The sequence below is a fragment of the Salvelinus alpinus genome, chromosome 3 (assembly GCF_045679555.1).
Source record: "Salvelinus alpinus chromosome 3, SLU_Salpinus.1, whole genome shotgun sequence".
Lineage (NCBI taxonomy): Eukaryota > Metazoa > Chordata > Actinopteri > Salmoniformes > Salmonidae > Salvelinus > Salvelinus alpinus.
In genome coordinates this window covers 110,883,884-110,907,611 of record NC_092088.1, presented here as the reverse complement: position 1 = coordinate 110,907,611, position 23,728 = coordinate 110,883,884, and the positions used below count along the sequence as shown (strand labels likewise).

Sequence of the window (23,728 nt, the reverse complement as noted above, 5' to 3'; positions counted from 1 at the left end):
AAAGAGCACTGTTTCCACCCGGTTTCGAACCGGGGACCTTTCGCATGTAAAGCAAACGTGATAACCACAACACTACAGAAACTGCTTCATGTGGTTTTTGCAAGGACTAAACCAGATTTTACTGATATTCACTGCATGTATTTGAATTTCCAAAATAAGGCATTTATGAAAGAAAGCACTTTTTCCACCCGGTTTCAAACCAGGGCCCTTTTGCGTGGTAAGCGAACGTGATAACCACTACACTACAGAAACTGCTGCATGTGATTTTTGCAAGGACTAAACCAAATTTTACTGATATTCACTGCATGTCTTTGAACTTCCAAAATAAGGCATTTATGAAAGCAACTATTCACTGTTATAAATACAGTTCTTACTGAATGTGTCAAAGAGCACTGTTTCCACCCGGTTTCGAACCGGGGACCTTTCACGTGTGAAGCGAATGTGATAACCACTACACTACAGAAACTGCTGCATGTGGTTTTTGCAAGGACTAAACCAAATTTTACTGATATTCACTGCATGTCTTTGAATTTCCAAAATAAGGCATTTATGAAAGAAAGCACTGTTCCCACCCGTTTTCGAACCAGGGACGTTTCGCGTGTTGAGGGCATGTGATAACCACTATACTACAGAAACTGCTACATGTGATTTTTGCAAGGACTAAACCAAATTTTACTGATATTCACTGCATGTATTTGAATTTCCAATATAAGGCATTTATGAAAGCAACTATTCTCTGTTATAAATACATTTCTTACTGAATGTGTCAAAGAGCACTGTTTCCACCCGGTTTCGAACAGAAGACCTCTCGCGTGTTAAGCGAACGTGATAACCACTACACTACAGAAACTTCTGCATGTGATTTTTGCAAGGACTAAACCAAATTTTACTGATATTCACATCATTTATTTGAATTTCCAAAATAAGATATTTATGAAAGCAACTATTCATTGTTATAAATACAGTTCTTACTGAATGTGTCAAAGAGCACTGTTTCCACCCGGTTTCAAACCGGGGACCTTTCGCGTGTTAAGCAAACGTGATAACCACTACACTACAGAAACTGCTGCATGTGAGTTTTGCAAGGACTAAACCAAATTTTACTGATATTCACATCATTTATTTGAATTTCCAAAATATTATTATTCTCTGTTATAAATACAGTTCTTACTGAATGTGTCAAAGAGCACTGTTTCCACCCGGTTTCGAACCGGGGACCTTTCGCATGTAAAGCAAACGTGATAACCACTACACTACAGAAACTGCTTCATGTGGTTTTTGCAAGGACTAAACCAAATTTTACTGATATTCACTGCATGTATTTGAATTTCCAAAATAAGGCATTTATGAAAGAAAGCACTTTTTCCACCCGGTTTCAAACCAGGGACCTTTTGCGTGTTAAGCGAACGTGATAACCACTACACTACAGAAACTGCTGCATGTGATTTTTGCAAGGACTAAACCAAATTTTACTGATATTCACTGCATGTCTTTGAATTTCCAAAATAAGGCATTTATGAAAGCAACTATTCACTGTTATAAATACAGTTCTTACTGAATGTGTCAAAGAGCACTGTTTCCACCCGGGGACCTTTCGCGTGTGAAGCGAATGTGATAACCACTACACTACAGAAACTGCTGCATGTGGTTTTTGCAAGGACTAAACCAAATTTTACTGATATTCACATCATTTATTTGAATTTCCAAAATAAGGCATTTATGAAAGCAACTATTCACTGTTATAAATACAGTTCTTACTGAATGTGTCAAAGAGCACTGTTTCCACCAAGTTTTGAACCGGGGACCTTTCGCATGTAAAGCGAATGTGATAACCAATACACTACAGAAACTACTGCATGTGGTTTTTGCAAGGACTAAACCAAATTTTACTGCTATTCACTGCAGGTATTTGAATTTCCAAAATAAGGCATTTATGAAAGAATGCACTGTTTCCACCCGGTTTCGAACCGGGGACCTTTCGCGTGTGAAGCGAACGTGATAACCACTACACTACAGAAACTGCTTCATGTGTTTTTTGCAAGGACTAAACCAAATTTTACTGATATTCACTGCATGTATTTGAATTTCCAAAATAAGGCATTTATGAAAGAAAGCTCTTTTTCCACCCGGTTTCAAACCAGGGACCTTTCGCGTGATAAGCGAACGTGATAACCACTACACTACAGAAACTGCTGCATTTGATTTTTGCAAGGACTAAACCAAATTTTACTGATATTCACATCATTTATTTGAATTTCCAAAATAAGGCATTTATGAAAGCAACTATTCACTGTTATAAATACAGTTCTTACTGAATGTGTCAAAGAGCACTGTTTCCACCCGGTTTCGAACCGGGGACCTTTCGCATGTGAAGCAAACGTGATAACCACTACACTACAGTAACTGCTTCATGTGGTTTTTGCAAGGACTAAACCAAATTTTACTGATATTCACTGCATGTATTTGAATTTCCAAAATAAGGCATTTATGGAAGAAAGCACTTTTTCCACCCGGTTTCAAACCAGGGACCTTTTGCGTGTTAAGCGAACGTGATAACCACTACACTACAGAAACTGCTGCATGTGATTTTTGCAAGGACTAAACCAAATTTTACTGATATTCACTGCATGTCTTTGAATTTCCAAAATAAGGCATTTATGAAAGCAACTATTCACTGTTATAAATACAGTTCTTACTGAATGTGTCAAAGAGCACTGTTTCCACCCGGTTTCGAAACGGGGACCTTTCGCATGTAAAGCAAACGTGATAACCACTACACTACAGAAACTGCTTCATGTGGTTTTTGCAAGGACTAAACCAAATTTTACTGATATTCACTGCATGTATTTGAATTTCCAAAATAAGGCATTTATGAAAGAAAGCACTTTTTCCACCCGGTTTCAAACCAGGGACCTTTTGCGTGTTAAGCGAACGTGATAACCACTACACTACAGAAACTGCTGCATGTGATTTTTGCAAGGACTAAACCAAATTTTACTGATATTCACTGCATGTCTTTGAATTTCCAAAATAAGGCATTTATGAAAGCAACTATTCACTGTTATGAATACAGTTCTTACTGAATGTGTCAAAGAGCACTGTTTCCACCCGGGGACCTTTCGCGTGTGAAGCGAATGTGATAACCACTACACTACAGAAACTGCTGCATGTGGTTTTTGCAAGGACTAAACCAAATTTTACTGATATTCACATCATTTATTTGAATTTCCAAAATAAGGCATTTATGAAAGCAACTATTCACTGTTATAAATACAGTTCTTACTGAATGTGTCAAAGATCACTGTTTCCACCAAGTTTTGAACCGGGGACCTTTCGCATGTAAAGCGAATGTGATAACCAATACACTACAGAAACTACTGCATGTGGTTTTTGCAAGGACTAAACCAAATTTTACTGCTATTCACTGCAGGTATTTGAATTTCCAAAATAAGGCATTTATGAAAGAATTCACTGTTTCCACCCGGTTTCGAACCGGGGACCTTTCGCGTGTTAAGCAAACGTGATAACCACTACACTACAGAAACTGCTGCATTTTAGTTTTGCAAGGACTAAACCAAATTTTACTGATATTCACTGCATGTCTTTGAATTTCCAAAATAAGGCATTTATGAAAGCAACTATTCACTGTTATAAATACAGTTCTTACTGAATGTGTCAAAGAGCACTGTTTCCACCCGGTTTCGAACCGGGGACCTTTCGCGTGTGAAGCGAACGTGATAACCACTACACTACAGAAACTGCTTCATGTGTTTTTTGCAAGGACTAAACCAAATTTTACTGATATTCACTGCATGTATTTGAATTTCCAAAATAAGGCATTTATGAAAGAAAGCTCTTTTTCCACCCGGTTTCAAACCAGGGACCTTTCGCGTGTTAAGCGAACGTGATAACCACTACACTACAGAAACTGCTGCATGTGATTTTTGCAAGGACTAAACCAAATTTTACTGATATTCACATCATTTATTTGAATTTCCAAAATAAGGCATTTATGAAAGCAACTATTCACTGTTATAAATACAGTTCTTACTGAATTGGTCAAAGAGCACTGTTTCCACCCGGTTTCGAACCGGGGAACTTTCTGGTGTGAAGCGAAGGTGATAACCACTACACTACAGAAATCGCTGCATTTGGTGTTTGCAAGGACTAAACCAAATGTTACTGATATTTACTGCATGTATTTGAATTTCCAATATAAGGCATTTATGAAAGAAAGCACTTTTTCCACCCAGTTTCAAACCAGGGACCTTTCGCGTGTTAAGCGAACGTGATAACCACTACACTACAGAAACTGCTGCATGTGATTTTTGCAAGGACTAAACCAAATTTTACTGATATTCACTGCATGTCTTTGAATTTCCAAAATAAGGCATTTATGAAAGCAACTATTCACTGTTATAAATACAGTTCTTACTGAATGTGTCAAAGAGCACTGTTTACACCCGGTTTCGAACCGGGGACCTTTCACGTGTAAAGCAAACGTGATAACCACTACACTACAGAAACTGCTTCATGTGGTTTTTGCAAGGACTAAACCAAATTTTACTGATATTCACTGCATGTATTTGAATTTCCAAAATAAGGCATTTATGAAAGAAAGCACTTTTTCCACCCGGTTTCAAACCAGGGACCTTTTGCGTGTGAAGCGAACGTGATAACCACTACACTACAGAAACTGCTGCATGTGATTTTTGCAAGGACTAAACCAAATTTTACTGATATTCACTGCATGTCTTTGAATTTCCAAAATAAGGCATTTATGAAAGCAACTATTCACTGTTATAAATACAGTTCTTACTGAATGTGTCAAAGAGCACTGTTTCCACCCGGGGACCTTTCGCGTGTGAAGCGAATGTGATAACCACTACACTACAGAAACTGCTGCATGTGGTTTTTGCAAGGACTAAACCAAATTTTACTGATATTCACATCATTTATTTGAATTTCCAAAATAAGGCATTTATGAAAGCAACTATTCACTGTTATAAATACAGTTCTTACTGAATGTGTCAAAGAGCACTGTTTCCACCAAGTTTCGAACCGGGGACCTTTCGCATGTAAAGCGAATGTGATAACCAATACACTACAGAAACTACTGCATGTGGTTTTTGCAAGGACTAAACCAAATTTTACTGCTATTCACTGCAGGTATTTGAATTTCCAAAATAAGGCATTTATGAAAGAATGCACTGTTTCCACCCGGTTTCGAACCGGGGACCTTTCGCGTGTTAAGCGAACGTGATAACCACTACACTACAGAAACTGCTGCATTTTATTTTTGCCAGGACTAAACCAAATTTTACTGATATTCACTGCATGTCTTTGAATTTCCAAAATAAGGCATTTATGAAAGCAACTATTCTCTGTTATAAATACAGTTCTTACTGAATGTGTCAAAGAGCACTGTTTCCACCCGGTTTCGAACCGGGGACCTTTAGCGTGTGAAGCAAATGTGATAACCACTACACTACAGAAACTGCTGCATGTGGTTTTTGCAAGGACTAAACCAAATTTTACTGATATTGACTGCATGTATTTGAATTTCCAAAATAAGGCATTTATGAAAGAAAGCACTTTTTCCACCCAGTTTCGAACCGGGGACCTTTCGCATGTAAAGCGAATGTGATAACCAATACACTACAGAAACTACTGCATGTGGTTTTTGCAAGGACTAAACCAAATTTTACTGATATTCACTGCATGTCTTTGAATTTCCAAAATAAGGCATTTATGAAAGCAACTATTCACTGTTATAAATACAGTTCTTACTGAATGTGTCAAAGAGCATTGTTTCCACACGGTTTCGAACCGGGGACCTTTCGCGTGTAAAGCGAACGTGATAACCACTACACTACAGAAACTGCCGCATGTGATTTTTGCAAGGACTAAACCAAATTTTACTGATATTCACATCATTTATTTGAATTTCCAAAATAAGGCATTTATGAAAGCAACTATTCACTGTTATAAATACAGTTCTTACTGAATGTGTCAAAGAGCACTGTTTCCACCCAGGTTTCGAACCGGGGACCTTTCGCGTGTGAAGCGAATGTGATAATCACTACATTACAGAAATCGCTGCATGTGGTTTTTGCAAGGACTAAACCAAATTTTACTGATATTCACTGCATGTATTTGAATTTCCAAAATATTATTATTCTCTGTTATAAATACAGTTCTTACTGAATGTGTCAAAGAGCACTGTTTCCACCCGGTTTCGAACCGGGGACCTTTAGCGTGTGAAGCAAATGTGATAACCACTACACTACAGAAACTGCTGCATGTGGTTTTTGCAAGGACTAAACCAAATTTTACTGATATTGACTGCATGTATTTGAATTTCCAAAATAAGGCATTTATGAAAGAAAGCACTTTTTCCACCCAGTTTCGAACCGGGGACCTTTCGCATGTAAAGCGAATGTGATAACCAATACACTACAGAAACTACTGCATGTGGTTTTTGCAAGGACTAAACCAAATTTTACTGATATTCACTGCATGTATTTGAATTTCCAATATAAGGCATTTATGAAAGAAAGCACTTTTTCCACCCGGTTTCAAACCAGGGACCTTTCGCGTGTTAAGCGAACGTGATAACCACTACACTACAGAAACTGCCGCATGTGATTTTTGCAAGGACTAAACCAAATTTTACTGATATTCACATCATTTATTTGAATTTCCAAAATAAGGCATTTATGAAAGCAACTATTCACTCTTATAAATACAGTTCTTACTGAATGTGTCAAAGAGCACTGTTTCCACCCGGTTTCGAACCGGGGAACTTTCTGGTGTGAAGCGAATGTGATAACCACTACACTACAGAAATCGCTGCATTTGGTTTTTGCAAGGACTAAACCAAATTTTACTGATATTCACTGCATGTCTTTGAATTTCCAAAATAAGGCATTTATGAAAGCAACTATTCACTGTTATAAATACAGTTCTTACTGAATGTGTCAAAGAGCACTGTTTACACCCGGTTTCGAACCGGGGACCTTTCGCGTGTAAAGCAAACGTGATAACCACTACACTACAGAAACTGCTTCATGTGGTTTTTGCAAGGACTAAACCAAATTTGACTGATATTCACTGCATGTATTTGAATTTCCAAAATAAGGCATTTATGAAAGAAAGCACTTTTTCCACCCGGTTTCAAACCAGGGACCTTTTGCGTGTTAAGCGAACGTGATAACCACTACACTACAGAAACTGCTGCATGTGATTTTTGCAAGGACTAAACCAAATTTTACTGATATTCACTGCATGTCTTTGAATTTCCAAAATAAGGCATTTATGAAAGCAACTATTCACTGTTATAAATACAGTTCTTACTGAATGTGTCAAAGAGCACTGTTTCCACCCGGGGACCTTTCGCGTGTGAAGCGAATGTGATAACCACTACACTACAGAAACTGCTGCATGTGGTTTTTGCAAGGACTAAACCAAATTTTTCTGATATTCACATCATTTATTTGAATTTCCAAAATAAGGCATTTATGAAAGCAACTATTCACTGTTATAAATGCAGTTCTTACTGAATGTGTCAAAGAGCACTGTTTCCACCAAGTTTCGAACCGGGGACCTTTTGCATGTAAAGCGAATGTGATAACCAATACACTACAGAAACTACTGCATGTGGTTTTTGCAAGGACTAAACCAAATTTTACTGCTATTCACTGCAGGTATTTGAATTTCCAAAATAAGGCATTTATGAAAGAATGCACTGTTTCCACCCGGTTTCGAACCGGGGACCTTTCGCGTGTTAAGCGAACGTGATAACCACTACACTACAGAAACTGCTGCATTTTATTTTTGCCAGGACTAAACCAAATTTTACTGATATTGACTGCATGTATTTGAATTTCCAAAATAAGGCATTTATGAAAGCAACTATTCACTGTTATAAATACAGTTCTTACTGAATGTGTCAAAGAGCATTGTTTCCACACGGTTTCGAACCGGGGACCTTTCGCATGTAAAGCGAACGTGATAACCACTACACTACAGAAACTGCCGCATGTGATTTTTGCAAGGACTAAACCAAATTTTACTGATATTCACATCATTTATTTGAATTTCCAAAATAAGGCATTTATGAAAGCAACTATTCACTGTTATAAATACAGTTCTTACTGAATGTGTCAAAGAGCACTGTTTCCACCCAGGTTTCGAACCGGGGACCTTTCGCGTGTGAAGCGAATGTGATAATCACTACATTACAGAAATCGCTGCATGTGGTTTTTGCAAGGACTAAACCAAATTTTACTGATATTCACTGCATGTATTTGAATTTCCAATATAAGGCATTTATGAAAGAAAGCACTTTTTCCACCCGGTTTCAAACCAGGGACCTTTCGCGTGTTAAGCGAACGTGATAACCACTACACTACAGAAACTGCCGCATGTGATTTTTGCAAGGACTAAACCAAATTTTACTGATATTCACATCATTTATTTGAATTTCCAAAATAAGGCATTTATGAAAGCAACTATTCACTCTTATAAATACAGTTCTTACTGAATGTGTCAAAGAGCACTGTTTCCACCCGGTTTCGAACCGGGGAACTTTCTGGTGTGAAGCGAATGTGATAACCACTACACTACAGAAATCGCTGCATTTGGTTTTTGCAAGGACTAAACCAAATTTTACTGATATTCACTGCATGTCTTTGAATTTCCAAAATAAGGCATTTATGAAAGCAACTATTCACTGTTATAAATACAGTTCTTACTGAATGTGTCAAAGAGCACTGTTTACACCCGGTTTCGAACCGGGGACCTTTCGCGTGTAAAGCAAACGTGATAACCACTACACTACAGAAACTGCTTCATGTGGTTTTTGCAAGGACTAAACCAAATTTTACTGATATTCACTGCATGTATTTGAATTTCCAAAATAAGGCATTTATGAAAGAAAGCACTTTTTCCACCCGGTTTCAAACCAGGGACCTTTTGCGTGTTAAGCGAACGTGATAACCACTACACTACAGAAACTGCTGCATGTGATTTTTGCAAGGACTAAACCAAATTTTACTGATATTCACTGCATGTCTTTGAATTTCCAAAATAAGGCATTTATGAAAGCAACTATTCACTGTTATAAATACAGTTCTTACTGAATGTGTCAAAGAGCACTGTTTCCACCCGGGGACCTTTCGCGTGTGAAGCGAATGTGATAACCACTACACTACAGAAACTGCTGCATGTGGTTTTTGCAAGGACTAAACCAAATTTTTCTGATATTCACATCATTTATTTGAATTTCCAAAATAAGGCATTTATGAAAGCAACTATTCACTGTTATAAATGCAGTTCTTACTGAATGTGTCAAAGAGCACTGTTTCCACCAAGTTTCGAACCGGGGACCTTTCGCATGTAAAGCGAATGTGATAACCAATACACTACAGAAACTACTGCATGTGGTTTTTGCAAGGACTAAACCAAATTTTACTGCTATTCACTGCAGGTATTTGAATTTCCAAAATAAGGCATTTATGAAAGAATGCACTGTTTCCACCCAGTTTCGAATCGGGGACCTTTCGCGTGTTAAGCAAACGTGATAACCACTACACTACAGAAACTGCTGCATTTTATTTTTGCAAGGACTAAACCAAATTTTACTGATATTCACTGCATGTCTTTGAATTTCCAAAATAAGGCATTTATGAAAGCAACTATTCACTGTTATAAATACAGTTCTTACTGAATGTGTCAAAGAACACTGTTTCCACCCGGTTTCGAAACGGGGACCTTTCGCGTGTAAAGCAAACGTGATAACCACTACACTACAGAAACTACCGCATGTGATTTTTGCAAGGACTAAACCAAATTTTACTGCTATTCACTGCATGTATTTGAATTTCCAAAATATTATTATTCTCTGTTATAAATACAGTTCTTACTGAATGTGTCAAAGAGCACTGTTTCCACCCGGTTTCGAACCGGGGACCTTTAGCGTGTGAAGCAAATGTGATAACCACTACACTACAGAAACTGCTGCATGTGATTTTTGCAAGGACTAAACCAAATTTTACTGATATTGACTGCATGTATTTGAATTTCCAAAATAAGGCATTTATGAAAGAAAGCACTTTTTCCACCCAGTTTTGAACCGGGGACCTTTCGCATGTAAAGCGAATGTGATAACCAATACACTACAGAAACTACTGCATGTGGTTTTTGCAAGGACTAAACCAAATTTTACTGATATTCACTGCATGTATTTGAATTTCCAAAATATTATTATCTGTTATAAATACAGTTCTTACTGAATGTGTCAAAGAGCACTGTTTCCACCCGGTTTCGAACCAGGGACCTTTCGCGTGTGAAGCGAATGTGATAACCACTACACTACAGAAACTGCTTCATGTGGTTTTTGCAAGGACTAAACCAAATTTTACTGATATTCACTGCATGTCTTTGAATTTCCAAAATAAGGCATTTATGAAAGCAACTATTCACTGTTATAAATACAGTTCTTACTGAATGTGTCAAAGAGCATTGTTTCCACACGGTTTCGAACCGGGGACCTTTCGCGTGTAAAGCGAACATGATAACCACTACACTACAGAAACTGCCGCATGTGATTTTTGCAAGGACTAAACCAAATTTTACTGCTATTCACTGCATGTATTTGAATTTCCAAAATATTAATATCTGTTATAAATACAGTTCTTACTGAATGTGTCAAAGAGCACTGTTTCCACCCGGTTTCGAACCGGGGACCTTTCGCGTGTGAAGCGAATGTGATAACCACTACACTACAGAAACTGCTTCGTGTGGTTTTTGCAAGGACTAAACCAAATTTTACTGATATTCACTGCATGTATTTGAATTTCCAAAATATTATTATCTGTTATAAATACAGTTCTTACTGAATGTGTCAAAGAGCAATGTTTCCACCCGGTTTCGAACCGGGGACCTTTCGCGTGTGAAGCGAATGTGATAACCACTACACTACAGAAACTGCTTCATGTGGTTTTTGCAAGGACTAAACCAAATTTTACTGATATTCACTGCATGTCTTTGAATTTCCAAAATAAGGCATTTATGAAAGCAACTATTCACTGTTATAAATACAGTTCTTACTGAATGTGTCAAAGAGCATTGTTTCCACCCGGTTTCGAACCGGGGACCTTTCGCATGTAAAGCGAACGTGATAACCACTACACTACAGAAACTGCCGCATGTGATTTTTGCAAGGACTAAACCAAATTTTACTGATATTCACTGCATGTCTTTGAATTTCCAAAATAAGGCATTTATGAAAGCAACTATTCACTGTTATAAATACAGTTCTTACTGAATGTGTCAAAGAGCACTGTTTCCACCCGGGGACCTTTCGCGTGTGAAGCGAATGTGATAACCACTACACTACAGAAACTGCTGCATGTGGTTTTTGCAAGGACTAAACCAAATTTTTCTGATATTCACATCATTTATTTGAATTTCCAAAATAAGGCATTTATGAAAGCAACTATTCACTGTTATAAATGCAGTTCTTACTGAATGTGTCAAAGAGCACTGTTTCCACCAAGTTTCGAACCGGGGACCTTTCGCATGTAAAGCGAATGTGATAACCAATACACTACAGAAACTACTGCATGTGGTTTTTGCAAGGACTAAACCAAATTTTACTGCTATTCACTGCAGGTATTTGAATTTCCAAAATAAGGCATTTATGAAAGAATGCACTGTTTCCACCCGGTTTCGAACCGGGGACCTTTCGCGTGTTAAGCGAACGTGATAACCACTACACTACAGAAACTGCTGCATTTTATTTTTGCCAGGACTAAACCAAATTTTACTGATATTCACTGCATGTCTTTGAATTTCCAAAATAAGGCATTTATGAAAGCAACTATTCTCTGTTATAAATACAGTTCTTACTGAATGTGTCAAAGAACACTGTTTCCACCCGGTTTCGAAACGGGGACCTTTCGCGTGTAAAGCAAACGTGATAACCACTACACTACAGAAACTGCCGCATGTGATTTTTGCAAGGACTAAACCAAATTTTACTGCTATTCACTGCATGTATTTGAATTTCCAAAATATTATTATTCTCTGTTATAAATACAGTTCTTACTGAATGTGTCAAAGAGCACTGTTTCCACCCGGTTTCGAACCGGGGACCTTTAGCGTGTGAAGCAAATGTGATAATCACTACACTACAGAAACTGCTGCATGTGGTTTTTGCAAGGACTAAACCAAATTTTACTGATATTGACTGCATGTATTTGAATTTCCAAAATAAGGCATTTATGAAAGCAACTATTCACTGTTATAAATACAGTTCTTACTGAATGTGTCAAAGAGCATTGTTTCCACACGGTTTCGAACCGGGGACCTTTCGCGTGTAAAGCGAACGTGATAACCACTACACTACAGAAACTGCCGCATGTGATTTTTGCAAGGACTAAACCAAATTTTACTGATATTCACATCATTTATTTGAATTTCCAAAATAAGGCATTTATGAAAGCAACTATTCACTGTTATAAATACAGTTCTTACTGAATGTGTCAAAGAGCACTGTTTCCACCCAGGTTTCGAACCGGGGACCTTTCGCGTGTGAAGCGAATGTGATAATCACTACATTACAGAAATCGCTGCATGTGGTTTTTGCAAGGACTAAACCAAATTTTACTGATATTCACTGCATGTATTTGAATTTCCAATATAAGGCATTTATGAAAGAAAGCACTTTTTCCACCCGGTTTCAAACCAGGGACCTTTCGCGTGTTAAGCGAACGTGATAACCACTACACTACAGAAACTGCCGCATGTGATTTTTGCAAGGACTAAACCAAATTTTACTGATATTCACATCATTTATTTGAATTTCCAAAATAAGGCATTTATGAAAGCAACTATTCACTCTTATAAATACAGTTCTTACTGAATGTGTCAAAGAGCACTGTTTCCACCCGGTTTCGAACCGGGGAACTTTCTGGTGTGAAGCGAATGTGATAACCACTACACTACAGAAATCGCTGCATTTGGTTTTTGCAAGGACTAAACCAAATTTTACTGATATTCACTGCATGTCTTTGAATTTCCAAAATAAGGCATTTATGAAAGCAACTATTCACTGTTATAAATACAGTTCTTACTGAATGTGTCAAAGAGCACTGTTTACACCCGGTTTCGAACCGGGGACCTTTCGCGTGTAAAGCAAACGTGATAACCACTACACTACAGAAACTGCTTCATGTGGTTTTTGCAAGGACTAAACCAAATTTTACTGATATTCACTGCATGTATTTGAATTTCCAAAATAAGGCATTTATGAAAGAAAGCACTTTTTCCACCCGGTTTCAAACCAGGGACCTTTTGCGTGTTAAGCGAACGTGATAACCACTACACTACAGAAACTGCTGCATGTGATTTTTGCAAGGACTAAACCAAATTTTACTGATATTCACTGCATGTCTTTGAATTTCCAAAATAAGGCATTTATGAAAGCAACTATTCACTGTTATAAATACAGTTCTTACTGAATGTGTCAAAGAGCACTGTTTCCACCCGGGGACCTTTCGCGTGTGAAGCGAATGTGATAACCACTACACTACAGAAACTGCTGCATGTGGTTTTTGCAAGGACTAAACCAAATTTTTCTGATATTCACATCATTTATTTGAATTTCCAAAATAAGGCATTTATGAAAGCAACTATTCACTGTTATAAATGCAGTTCTTACTGAATGTGTCAAAGAGCACTGTTTCCACCAAGTTTCGAACCGGGGACCTTTCGCATGTAAAGCGAATGTGATAACCAATACACTACAGAAACTACTGCATGTGGTTTTTGCAAGGACTAAACCAAATTTTACTGCTATTCACTGCAGGTATTTGAATTTCCAAAATAAGGCATTTATGAAAGAATGCACTGTTTCCACCCAGTTTCGAACCGGGGACCTTTCGCGTGTTAAGCGAACTTGATAACCACTACACTACAGAAACTGCTGCATTTTATTTTTGCAAGGACTAAACCAAATTTTACTGATATTCACTGCATGTCTTTGAATTTCCAAAATAAGGCATTTATGAAAGCAACTATTCACTGTTATAAATACAGTTCTTACTGAATGTGTCAAAGAACACTGTTTCCACCCGGTTTCGAAACGGGGACCTTTCGCGTGTAAAGCAAACGTGATAACCACTACACTACAGAAACTACCGCATGTGGTTTTTGCAAGGACTAAACCAAATTTTACTGATATTCACTGCATGTATTTGAATTTCCAAAATATTATTATCTGTTATAAATACAGTTCTTACTGAATGTGTCAAAGAGCACTGTTTCCACCCGGTTTCGAACCGGGGACCTTTCGCGTGTGAAGCGAATGTGATAACCACTACACTACAGAAACTGCTTCATGTGGTTTTTGCAAGGACTAAACCAAATTTTACTGATATTCACTGCATGTCTTTGAATTTCCAAAATAAGGCATTTATGAAAGCAACTATTCACTGTTATAAATACAGTTCTTACTGAATGTGTCAAAGAGCATTGTTTCCACACGGTTTCGAACCGGGGACCTTTCGCGTGTAAAGCGAACATGATAACCACTACACTACAGAAACTGCCGCATGTGATTTTTGCAAGGACTAAACCAAATTTTACTGCTATTCACTGCATGTATTTGAATTTCCAAAATATTAATATCTGTTATAAATACAGTTCTTACTGAATGTGTCAAAGAGCACTGTTTCCACCCGGTTTCGAACCGGGGACCTTTCGCGTGTGAAGCGAATGTGATAACCACTACACTACAGAAACTGCTTCGTGTGGTTTTTGCAAGGACTAAACCAAATTTTACTGATATTCACTGCATGTATTTGAATTTCCAAAATATTATTATCTGTTATAAATACAGTTCTTACTGAATGTGTCAAAGAGCAATGTTTCCACCCGGTTTCGAACCGGGGACCTTTCGCGTGTGAAGCGAATGTGATAACCACTACACTACAGAAACTGCTTCATGTGGTTTTTGCAAGGACTAAACCAAATTTTACTGATATTCACTGCATGTCTTTGAATTTCCAAAATAAGGCATTTATGAAAGCAACTATTCACTGTTATAAATACAGTTCTTACTGAATGTGTCAAAGAGCATTGTTTCCACCCGGTTTCGAACCGGGGACCTTTCGCATGTAAAGCGAACGTGATAACCACTACACTACAGAAACTGCCGCATGTGATTTTTGCAAGGACTAAACCAAATTTTACTGCTATTCACTGCATGTATTTGAATTTCCAAAATATTAATATCTGTTATAAATACAGTTCTTACTGAATGTGTCAAAGAGCACTGTTTCCACCCGGTTTCGAACCGGGGACCTTTCGCGTGTGAAGCGAATGTGATAACCACTACACTACAGAAACTGCTTCGTGTGGTTTTTGCAAGGACTAAACCAAATTTTACTGATATTCACTGCATGTATTTGAATTTCCAAAATATTATTATCTGTTATAAATACAGTTCTTACTGAATGTGTCAAAGAGCAATGTTTCCACCCGGTTTCGAACCGGGGACCTTTCGCGTGTGAAGCGAATGTGATAACCACTACACTACAGAAACTGCTTCATGTGGTTTTTGCAAGGACTAAACCAAATTTTACTGATATTCACTGCATGTCTTTGAATTTCCAAAATAAGGCATTTATGAAAGCAACTATTCACTGTTATAAATACAGTTCTTACTGAATGTGTCAAAGAGCATTGTTTCCACCCGGTTTCGAACCGGGGACCTTTCGCATGTAAAGCGAACGTGATAACCACTACACTACAGAAACTGCCGCATGTGATTTTTGCAAGGACTAAACCAAATTTTACTGCTATTCACTGCATGTATTTGAATTTCCAAAATATTATTATCTGTTATAAATACAGTTCTTACTGAATGTGTCAAAGAGCACTGTTTCCACCCGGTTTCGAACCGGGGACCTTTCGCGTGTGAAGCGAATGTGATAACCACTACACTACAGAAACTGCTTCATGTGGTTTTTGCAAGGACTAAACCAAATTTTACTGATATTCACTGCATGTATTTGAATTTCCAAAATAAGGCATTTATGAAAGAAAGCACTTTTTCCACCCGGTTTCAAACCAGGTACCTTTCGCGTGTTAAGCGAACGTGATAACCACTACACTACAGAAACTGCTGCATGTGATTTTTGCAAGGACTAAACCAAATTTTACTGATATTCACTGCATGTCTTTGAATTTCCAAAATATGGCATTTATGAAAGCAACTATTCACTGTTATAAATACAGTTCTTACTGAATGTGTCAAAGAGCACTGTTTCCACCCGGGGACCTTTCGCGTGTGAAGCGAATGTGATAACCACTACACTACAGAAACTGCTGCATGTGGTTTTTGCAAGGACTAAACCAAATTTTACTGATATTCACATCATTTATTTGAATTTCCAAAATAAGGCATTTATGAAAGCAACTATTCACTGTTATAAATACAGTTCTTACTGAATGTGTCAAAGATCACTGTTTCCACCCGGTTTCGAACCGGGGACCTTTCGCGTTTGAAGCGAATGTGATAACCACTACACTACAGAAACTGCTTCATGTGGTTTTTGCAAGGACTAAACCAAATTTTACTGATATTCACTGCATGTATTTGAATTTCCAAAATAAGGCATTTATGAAAGAAAGCACTTTTTCCACCCGGTTTCAAACCAGGTACCTTTCGCGTGTTAAGCGAACGTGATAACCACTACACTACAGAAACTGCTGCATGTGATTTTTGCAAGGACTAAACCAAATTTTACTGATATTCACTGCATGTCTTTGAATTTCCAAAATAAGGCATTTATGAAAGCAACTATTCACTGTTATAAATACAGTTCTTACTGAATGTGTCAAAGAGCACTGTTTCCACCCGGGGACCTTTCGCGTGTGAAGCGAACGTGATAACCACTACACTACAGAAACTGCTGCATGTGGTTTTTGCAAGGACTAAACCAAATTTTACTGATATTCACATCATTTATTTGAATTTCCAAAATGAGGCATTTATGAAAGCAACTATTCACTGTTATAAATACAGTTCTTACTGAATGTGTCAAAGAGCACTGTTTCCACCAAGTTTCGAACCGGGGACCTTTCGCATGTAAAGCGAATGTGATAACCAATACACTACAGAAACTACTGCATGTGGTTTTTGCAAGGACTAAACCAAATTTTACTGCTATTCACTGCAGGTATTTGAATTTCCAAAATAAGGCATTTATGAAAGAATGCACTGTTTCCACCCGGTTTCGAACCGGGGACCTTTCGCGTGTTAAGCGAACGTGATAACCACTACACTACAGAAACTGCTGCATTTTATTTTTGCAAGGACTAAACCAAATTTTACTGAATGTCTTTGAATTTCCAAAATAAGGCATTTATGAAAGCAACTATTCTCTGTTATAAATACAGTTCTTACTGAATGTGTCAAAGAGCACTGTTTCCACCAAGTTTCGAACCGGGGACCTTTCGCATGTAAAGCGAATGTGATAACCAATACACTACAGAAACTACTGCATGTGGTTTTTGCAAGGACTAAACCAAATTTTACTGCTATTCACTGCATGTATTTGAATTTCCAAAATATTATTATTCTCTGTTATAAATACAGTTCTTACTGAATGTGTCAAAGAGCACTGTTTCCACCCGGGGACCTTTCGCGTGTGAAGCGAATGTGATAACCACTACACTACAGAAACTGCTGCATGTGGTTTTTGCAAGGACTAAACCAAATTTTACTGATATTCACATCATTTATTTGAATTTCCAAAATAAGGCATTTATGAAAGCAACTATTCACTGTTATAAATACAGTTCTTACTGAATGTGTCAAAGAGCACTGTTTCCACCAAGTTTCGAACCGGGGACCTTTCGCATGTAAAGCGAATGTGATAACCAATACACTACAGAAACTACTGCATGTGGTTTTTGCAAGGACTAAACCAAATTTTACTGCTATTCACTGCAGGTATTTGAATTTCCAAAATAAGGCATTTATGAAAGAATGCACTGTTTCCACCCGGTTTCGAACCGGGGACCTTTCGCGTGTTAAGCGAACGTGATAACCACTACACTACAGAAACTGCTGCATTTTATTTTTGCAAGGACTAAACCAAATTTTACTGAATGTCTTTGAATTTCCAAAATAAGGCATTTATGAAAGCAACTATTCTCTGTTATAAATACAGTTCTTACTGAATGTGTCAAAGAGCACTGTTTCCACCCGGTTTCGAAACGGGGACCTTTCGCGTGTTAAGCGAACGTGATAACCACTACACTACAGAAACTGCTGCTTGTGATTTTCGCAAGGACTAAACCAAATATTACTGATATTCACTGCATGAATTTGAATTTCCAAAATAAGGCATTTATGAAAGAATGCACTGTTTCCACCCGGTTTCGAACCGGGGACCTTTCGCGTGTAAAGCAAGCGTGATAACCACTACACTACAGAAACTGCCGCATGTGATTTTTGCAAGGACTAAACCAAATTTTACTGCTATTCACTGCATGTATTTGAATTTCCAAAATATTATTATTCTCTGTTATAAATACAGTTCTTACTGAATGTGTCAAAGAGCACTGTTTCCACCCGGTTTCGAACCGGGGACCTTTAGCGTGTGAAGCAAATGTGATAACCACTACACTACAGAAACTGCTGCATGTGGTTTTTGCAAGGACTAAATCAAATTTTACTGATATTGACTGCATGTATTTGAATTTCCAAAATAAGGCATTTATGAAAGAAAGCACTTTTTCCACCCGGTTTCGAACCGGGGACCTTTCACGTGTTAAGCGAACGTGATAACCACTACACTACAGAAACTGCTGCATGTGGTTTTTGCAAGGACTAAACCAAATTTTACTGATATTCACATCATTTATTTGAATTTCCAAAATAAGGAATTTATGAAAGCAACTATTCACTGTTATAAATACAGTTCTTACTGAATGTGTCAAAGAGCACTGTTTCCACCCAGTTTCGAACCGGGGACCTTTCGCATGTAAAACGAATGTGATAACCAATACACTACAGAAACTACTGCATGTGGTTTTTGCAAGGACTAAACCAAATTTTACTGATATTCACTGCATGTATTTGAATTTCCAAAATATTATTATCTGTTATAAATTCAGTTCTTACTGAATGTGTCAAAGAGCACTGTTTCCACCCGGTTTCGAACCGGGGACCTTTCGCATGTGAAGCGAATGTGATAACCACTACACTACAGAAACTGCTTCATGTGGTTTTTGCAAGGACTAAACCAAATTTTACTGATATTCACTGCATGTCTTTGAATTTCCAAAATAAGGCATTTATGAAAGCAACTATTCACTGTTATAAATACAGTTCTTACTGAATGTGTCAAAGAGCACTGTTTCCACCCAGGTTTCGAACCGGGGACCTTTCGCGTGTAAAGCGAATGTGATAATCACTACATTACAGAAATCGCTGCATGTGGTTTTTGCAAGGACTAAACCAAATTTTACTGATATTCACTGCATGTATTTGAATTTCCAATATAAGGCATTTATGAAAGAAAGCACTTTTTCCACCCGGTTTCAAACCAGGGACCTTTCGCGTGTTCAGCGAACGTGATAACCACTACACTACAGAAACTGCCGCATGTGATTTTTGCAAGGACTAAACCAAATTTTACTGATATTCACATCATTTATTTGAATTTCCAAAATAAGGCATTTATGAAAGCAACTATTCACTGTTATAAATACAGTTCTTACTGAATGTGTCAAAGAGCACTGTTTCCACCCAGTTTCGAACCGGGGACCTTTCGCATGTAAAGCGAATGTGATAACCAATACACTACAGAAACTACTGCATGTTGTTTTTGCAAGGACTAAACCAAATTTTACTGATATTCACTGCATGTATTTGAATTTCCAAAATATTATTATCTGTTATAAATACAGTTCTTACTGAATGTGTCAAAGAGCACTGTTTCCACGCGGTTTCGAACCGGGGACCTTTCGCGTGTAAAGCAAACATGATAACCACTACACTACAGAAACTGCCGCATGTGATTTTTGCAAGGACTAAACCAAATTTTACTGCTATTCACTGCATGTATTTGAATTTCCAAAATATTATTATTCTCTGTTATAAATACAGTTCTTACTGAATGTGTCAAAGAGCACTGTTTCCACCCGGTTTCAAACCGGGGACCTTTCGCGTGTGAAGCGAATGTGATAACCACTACACTACAGAAACTGCTTCATGTGGTTTTTGCAAGGACTAAACCAAATTTTACTGATATTCACTGCATGTCTTTGAATTTCCAAAATAAGGCATTTATGAAAGCAACTATTCACTGTTATAAATACAGTTCTTACTGAATGTGTCAAAGAGCATTGTTTCCACACGGTTTCGAACCGAGGACCTTTCGCGTGTAAAGCGAACGTGATAACCACTACACTACAGAAACTGCCGCATGTGATTTTTGCAAGGACTAAACCAAATTTTACTGATATTCACATCATTTATTTGAATTTCCAAAATAAGGCATTTATGAAAGCAACTATTCACTGTTATAAATACAGTTCTTACTGAATGTGTCAAAGAGCACTGTTTCCACCCAGGTTTCGAACCGGGGACCTTTCGCGTGTGAAGCGAATGTGATAATCACTACATTACAGAAATCGCTGCATGTGGTTTTTGCAAGGACTAAACCAAATTTTACTGATATTCACTGCATGTATTTGAATTTCCAATATAAGGCATTTATGAAAGAAAGCACTTTTTCCACCCGGTTTCAAACCAGGGACCTTTCGCGTGTTAAGCGAACGTGATAACCACTACACTACAGAAACTGCCGCATGTGATTTTTGCAAGGACTAAACCAAATTTTACTGATATTCACATCATTTATTTGAATTTCCAAAATAAGGCATTTATGAAAGCAACTATTCACTGTTATAAATACAGTTCTTACTGAATGTGTCAAAGAGCACTGTTTCCACCCAGTTTCGAACCGGGGACCTTTCGCATGTAAAGCGAAGTTGATAACCAATACACTACAGAAACTACTGCATGTGGTGTTTGCAAGGACTAAACCAAATTTTACTGATATTCACTGCATGTATTTGAATTTCCAAAATATTATTATCTGTTATAAATACAGTTCTTACTGAATGTGTCAAAGAGCACTGTTTCCACCCGGTGTCGAACCGGGGACCTTTCGCGTGTGAAGCGAATGTGATAACCACTACACTACAGAAACTGCTTCATGTGGTTTTTGCAAGGACTAAACCAAATTTTACTGATATTCACTGCATGTCTTTGAATTTCCAAAATAAGGCATTTATGAAAGCAACTATTCACTGTTATAAATACAGTTCTTACTGAATGTGTCAGAGAGCATTGTTTCCACACGGTTTCGAACCGGGGACCTTTCGCGTGTAAAGCGAACGTGATAACCACTACACTACAGAAACTGCCGCATGTGATTTTTGCAAGGACTAAACCAAATTTTACTGATATTCACATCATTTATTTGAATTTCCAAAATAAGGAATTTATGAAAGCAACTATTCACTGTTATAAATACAGTTCTTACTGAATGTGTCAAAGAGCACTGTTTCCACCCAGGTTTCGAACCGGGGACCTTTCGCGTGTGAAGCGAATGTGATAATCACTACATTACAGAAATCGCTGCATGTGGTTTTTGCAAGGACTAAACCAAATTTTACTGATATTCACTGCATGTATTTGAATTTCCAATATAAGGCATTTATGAAAGAAAGCACTTTTTCCACCCGGTTTCAAACCAGGGACCTTTCGCGTGTTAAGCGAACGTGATAACCACTACACTACAGAAACTGCCGCATGTGATTTTTGCAAGGACTAAACCAAATTTTACTGATATTCACATCATTTATTTGAATTTCCAAAATAAGGCATTTATGAAAGCAACTATTCACTGTTATAAATACAGTTCTTACTGAATGTGTCAAAGAGCACTGTTTCCACCCGGTTTCGAACCGGGGACCTTTCGCGTGTGAAGCGAATGTGATAACCACTACACTACAGAAACTGCTGCATGTGATTTTTGCAAGGACTAAACCAAATTTTACTGATATTCACTGCATGTCTTTGAATTTCCAAAATAAGGCATTTATGAAAGCAACTATTCACTGTTATAAATACAGTTCTTACTGAATGTGTCAAAGAGCACTGTTTTCACCCGGTTTCGAACCGTGGAACTTTCGCGTGTAAAGCGAACGTGATAACCACTACACTACAGAAACTGCCGCATGTGATTTTTGCAAGTACTAAACCAAATTTTACTGCTATTCACTGCATGTATTTGAATTTCCAAAATATTATTATCTGTTATAAATACAGTTCTTACTGAATGTGTCAAAGAGCACTGTTTCCACCCGGTTTCGAACCGGGGACCTTTCGCGTGTGAAGCGAATGTGATAACCACTACATTACAGAAATCGCTGCATGTGGTTTTTGCAAGGTATTTGAATTTCCAAAATAAGGCATTTATGAAAGAAAGCACTTTTTCCACCCGGTTTCAAACCAGGGACCTTTCGCGTGTTAAGCGAACGTGATAACCACTTCACTACAGAAACTGCTGCATGTGATTTTTGCAAGGACTAAACCAAATTTTACTGATATTCACTGCATGTCTTTGAATTTCCAAAATAAGGCATTTATGAAAGCAACTATTCACTGTTATAAATACAGTTCTTACTGAATGTGTCAATGAGCACTGTTTCCACCCTGTTTTGAACCGAGGACCTTTCGCGTGTGAAGCAAATGTGATAACCACTACACTACAGAAACTGCTGCATGTAGTTTTTGCAAGGTCTAAACCAAATTTTACTGATATTCACTGCATGTCTTTGAATTTCCAAAATAAGGCATTTATGAAAGCAACTATTCACTGTTATAAATACAGTTCTTACTGAATGTGTCAAAAAGCACTGTTTCCACCCGTTTTTGAACCGGGGACCTTTCGCATGTAAAGCGAATGTGATAACCAATACACTACAGAAACTACTGCATGTGGTTTTTGCAAGGACTAAACCAAATTTTACTGATATTCACTGCATGTATTTGAATTTCCAAAATATTATTATCTGTTATAAATACAGTTCTTACTGAATGTGTCAAAGAGCACTGTTACCACCCGGTTTCGAACCGGGGACCTTTCGCGTGTGAAGCGAATGTGATAACCACTACACTACAGAAACTGCTTCATGTGGTTTTTGCAAGGACTAAACCAAATTTTACTGATATTCACTGCATGTCTTTGAATTTCCAAAATAAGGCATTTATGAAAGCAACTATTCACTGTTATAAATACAGTTCTTACTGAATGTGTCAAAGAGCATTGTTTCCACACGGTTTCGAACCGGGGACCTTTCGCGTGTAAAGCGAACGTGATAACCACTACACTACAGAAACTGCCGCATGTGATTTTTGCAAGGACTAAACCAAATTTTACTGATATTCACATCATTTATTTGAATTTCCAAAATAAGGCATTTATGAAAGCAACTATTCACTGTTATAAATATAGTTCTTACTGAATGTGTCAAAGAGCACTGTTTCCACCCAGGTTTCGAACCGGGGACCTTTCGCGTGTGAAGCGAATGTGATAATCACTACATTACAGAAATCGCTGCATGTGGTTTTTGC

The 23,728-nt window shown here is 37.7% G+C and overlaps 18 non-coding genes across 18 annotated transcripts; all 18 read right to left on the bottom strand.

Moving 5' to 3' along the window:
- Positions 1-1,947: 1,947 nt before the first annotated feature.
- On the bottom strand, positions 1,948-2,020 carry trnav-cac (transfer RNA valine (anticodon CAC)). Its single transcript has one exon. It is a non-coding gene; the product is annotated as a tRNA-Val (tRNA).
- Positions 2,021-2,117: 97 nt separating this feature from the next.
- Positions 2,118-2,190, bottom strand: trnad-auc (transfer RNA aspartic acid (anticodon AUC)). Its single transcript has one exon. It is a non-coding gene; the product is annotated as a tRNA-Asp (tRNA).
- Positions 2,191-3,686: 1,496 nt separating this feature from the next.
- Positions 3,687-3,759, bottom strand: trnav-cac (transfer RNA valine (anticodon CAC)). The gene has a single exon. It is a non-coding gene; the product is annotated as a tRNA-Val (tRNA).
- Positions 3,760-5,211: 1,452 nt separating this feature from the next.
- trnav-aac (transfer RNA valine (anticodon AAC)) lies at positions 5,212-5,284 on the bottom strand. Its single transcript has one exon. It is a non-coding gene; the product is annotated as a tRNA-Val (tRNA).
- Positions 5,285-7,748: 2,464 nt separating this feature from the next.
- trnav-aac (transfer RNA valine (anticodon AAC)) lies at positions 7,749-7,821 on the bottom strand. The gene has a single exon. It is a non-coding gene; the product is annotated as a tRNA-Val (tRNA).
- A 2,900-nt stretch (positions 7,822-10,721) lies between these two features.
- Positions 10,722-10,794, bottom strand: trnav-cac (transfer RNA valine (anticodon CAC)). The gene has a single exon. It is a non-coding gene; the product is annotated as a tRNA-Val (tRNA).
- Positions 10,795-10,917: 123 nt separating this feature from the next.
- trnav-cac (transfer RNA valine (anticodon CAC)) lies at positions 10,918-10,990 on the bottom strand. The gene has a single exon. It is a non-coding gene; the product is annotated as a tRNA-Val (tRNA).
- Positions 10,991-11,718: 728 nt separating this feature from the next.
- Positions 11,719-11,791, bottom strand: trnav-aac (transfer RNA valine (anticodon AAC)). The gene has a single exon. It is a non-coding gene; the product is annotated as a tRNA-Val (tRNA).
- A 2,534-nt stretch (positions 11,792-14,325) lies between these two features.
- On the bottom strand, positions 14,326-14,398 carry trnav-cac (transfer RNA valine (anticodon CAC)). Its single transcript has one exon. It is a non-coding gene; the product is annotated as a tRNA-Val (tRNA).
- A 337-nt stretch (positions 14,399-14,735) lies between these two features.
- trnav-cac (transfer RNA valine (anticodon CAC)) lies at positions 14,736-14,808 on the bottom strand. Its single transcript has one exon. It is a non-coding gene; the product is annotated as a tRNA-Val (tRNA).
- A 123-nt stretch (positions 14,809-14,931) lies between these two features.
- Positions 14,932-15,004, bottom strand: trnav-cac (transfer RNA valine (anticodon CAC)). Its single transcript has one exon. It is a non-coding gene; the product is annotated as a tRNA-Val (tRNA).
- Positions 15,005-15,341: 337 nt separating this feature from the next.
- On the bottom strand, positions 15,342-15,414 carry trnav-cac (transfer RNA valine (anticodon CAC)). The gene has a single exon. It is a non-coding gene; the product is annotated as a tRNA-Val (tRNA).
- A 123-nt stretch (positions 15,415-15,537) lies between these two features.
- trnav-cac (transfer RNA valine (anticodon CAC)) lies at positions 15,538-15,610 on the bottom strand. The gene has a single exon. It is a non-coding gene; the product is annotated as a tRNA-Val (tRNA).
- Positions 15,611-15,947: 337 nt separating this feature from the next.
- trnav-cac (transfer RNA valine (anticodon CAC)) lies at positions 15,948-16,020 on the bottom strand. The gene has a single exon. It is a non-coding gene; the product is annotated as a tRNA-Val (tRNA).
- A 514-nt stretch (positions 16,021-16,534) lies between these two features.
- trnal-caa (transfer RNA leucine (anticodon CAA)) lies at positions 16,535-16,607 on the bottom strand. Its single transcript has one exon. It is a non-coding gene; the product is annotated as a tRNA-Leu (tRNA).
- A 684-nt stretch (positions 16,608-17,291) lies between these two features.
- Positions 17,292-17,364, bottom strand: trnav-aac (transfer RNA valine (anticodon AAC)). Its single transcript has one exon. It is a non-coding gene; the product is annotated as a tRNA-Val (tRNA).
- Positions 17,365-18,067: 703 nt separating this feature from the next.
- Positions 18,068-18,140, bottom strand: trnav-aac (transfer RNA valine (anticodon AAC)). Its single transcript has one exon. It is a non-coding gene; the product is annotated as a tRNA-Val (tRNA).
- A 3,896-nt stretch (positions 18,141-22,036) lies between these two features.
- On the bottom strand, positions 22,037-22,109 carry trnav-cac (transfer RNA valine (anticodon CAC)). The gene has a single exon. It is a non-coding gene; the product is annotated as a tRNA-Val (tRNA).
- Between the last annotated feature and the right edge of the window lie 1,619 nt (positions 22,110-23,728).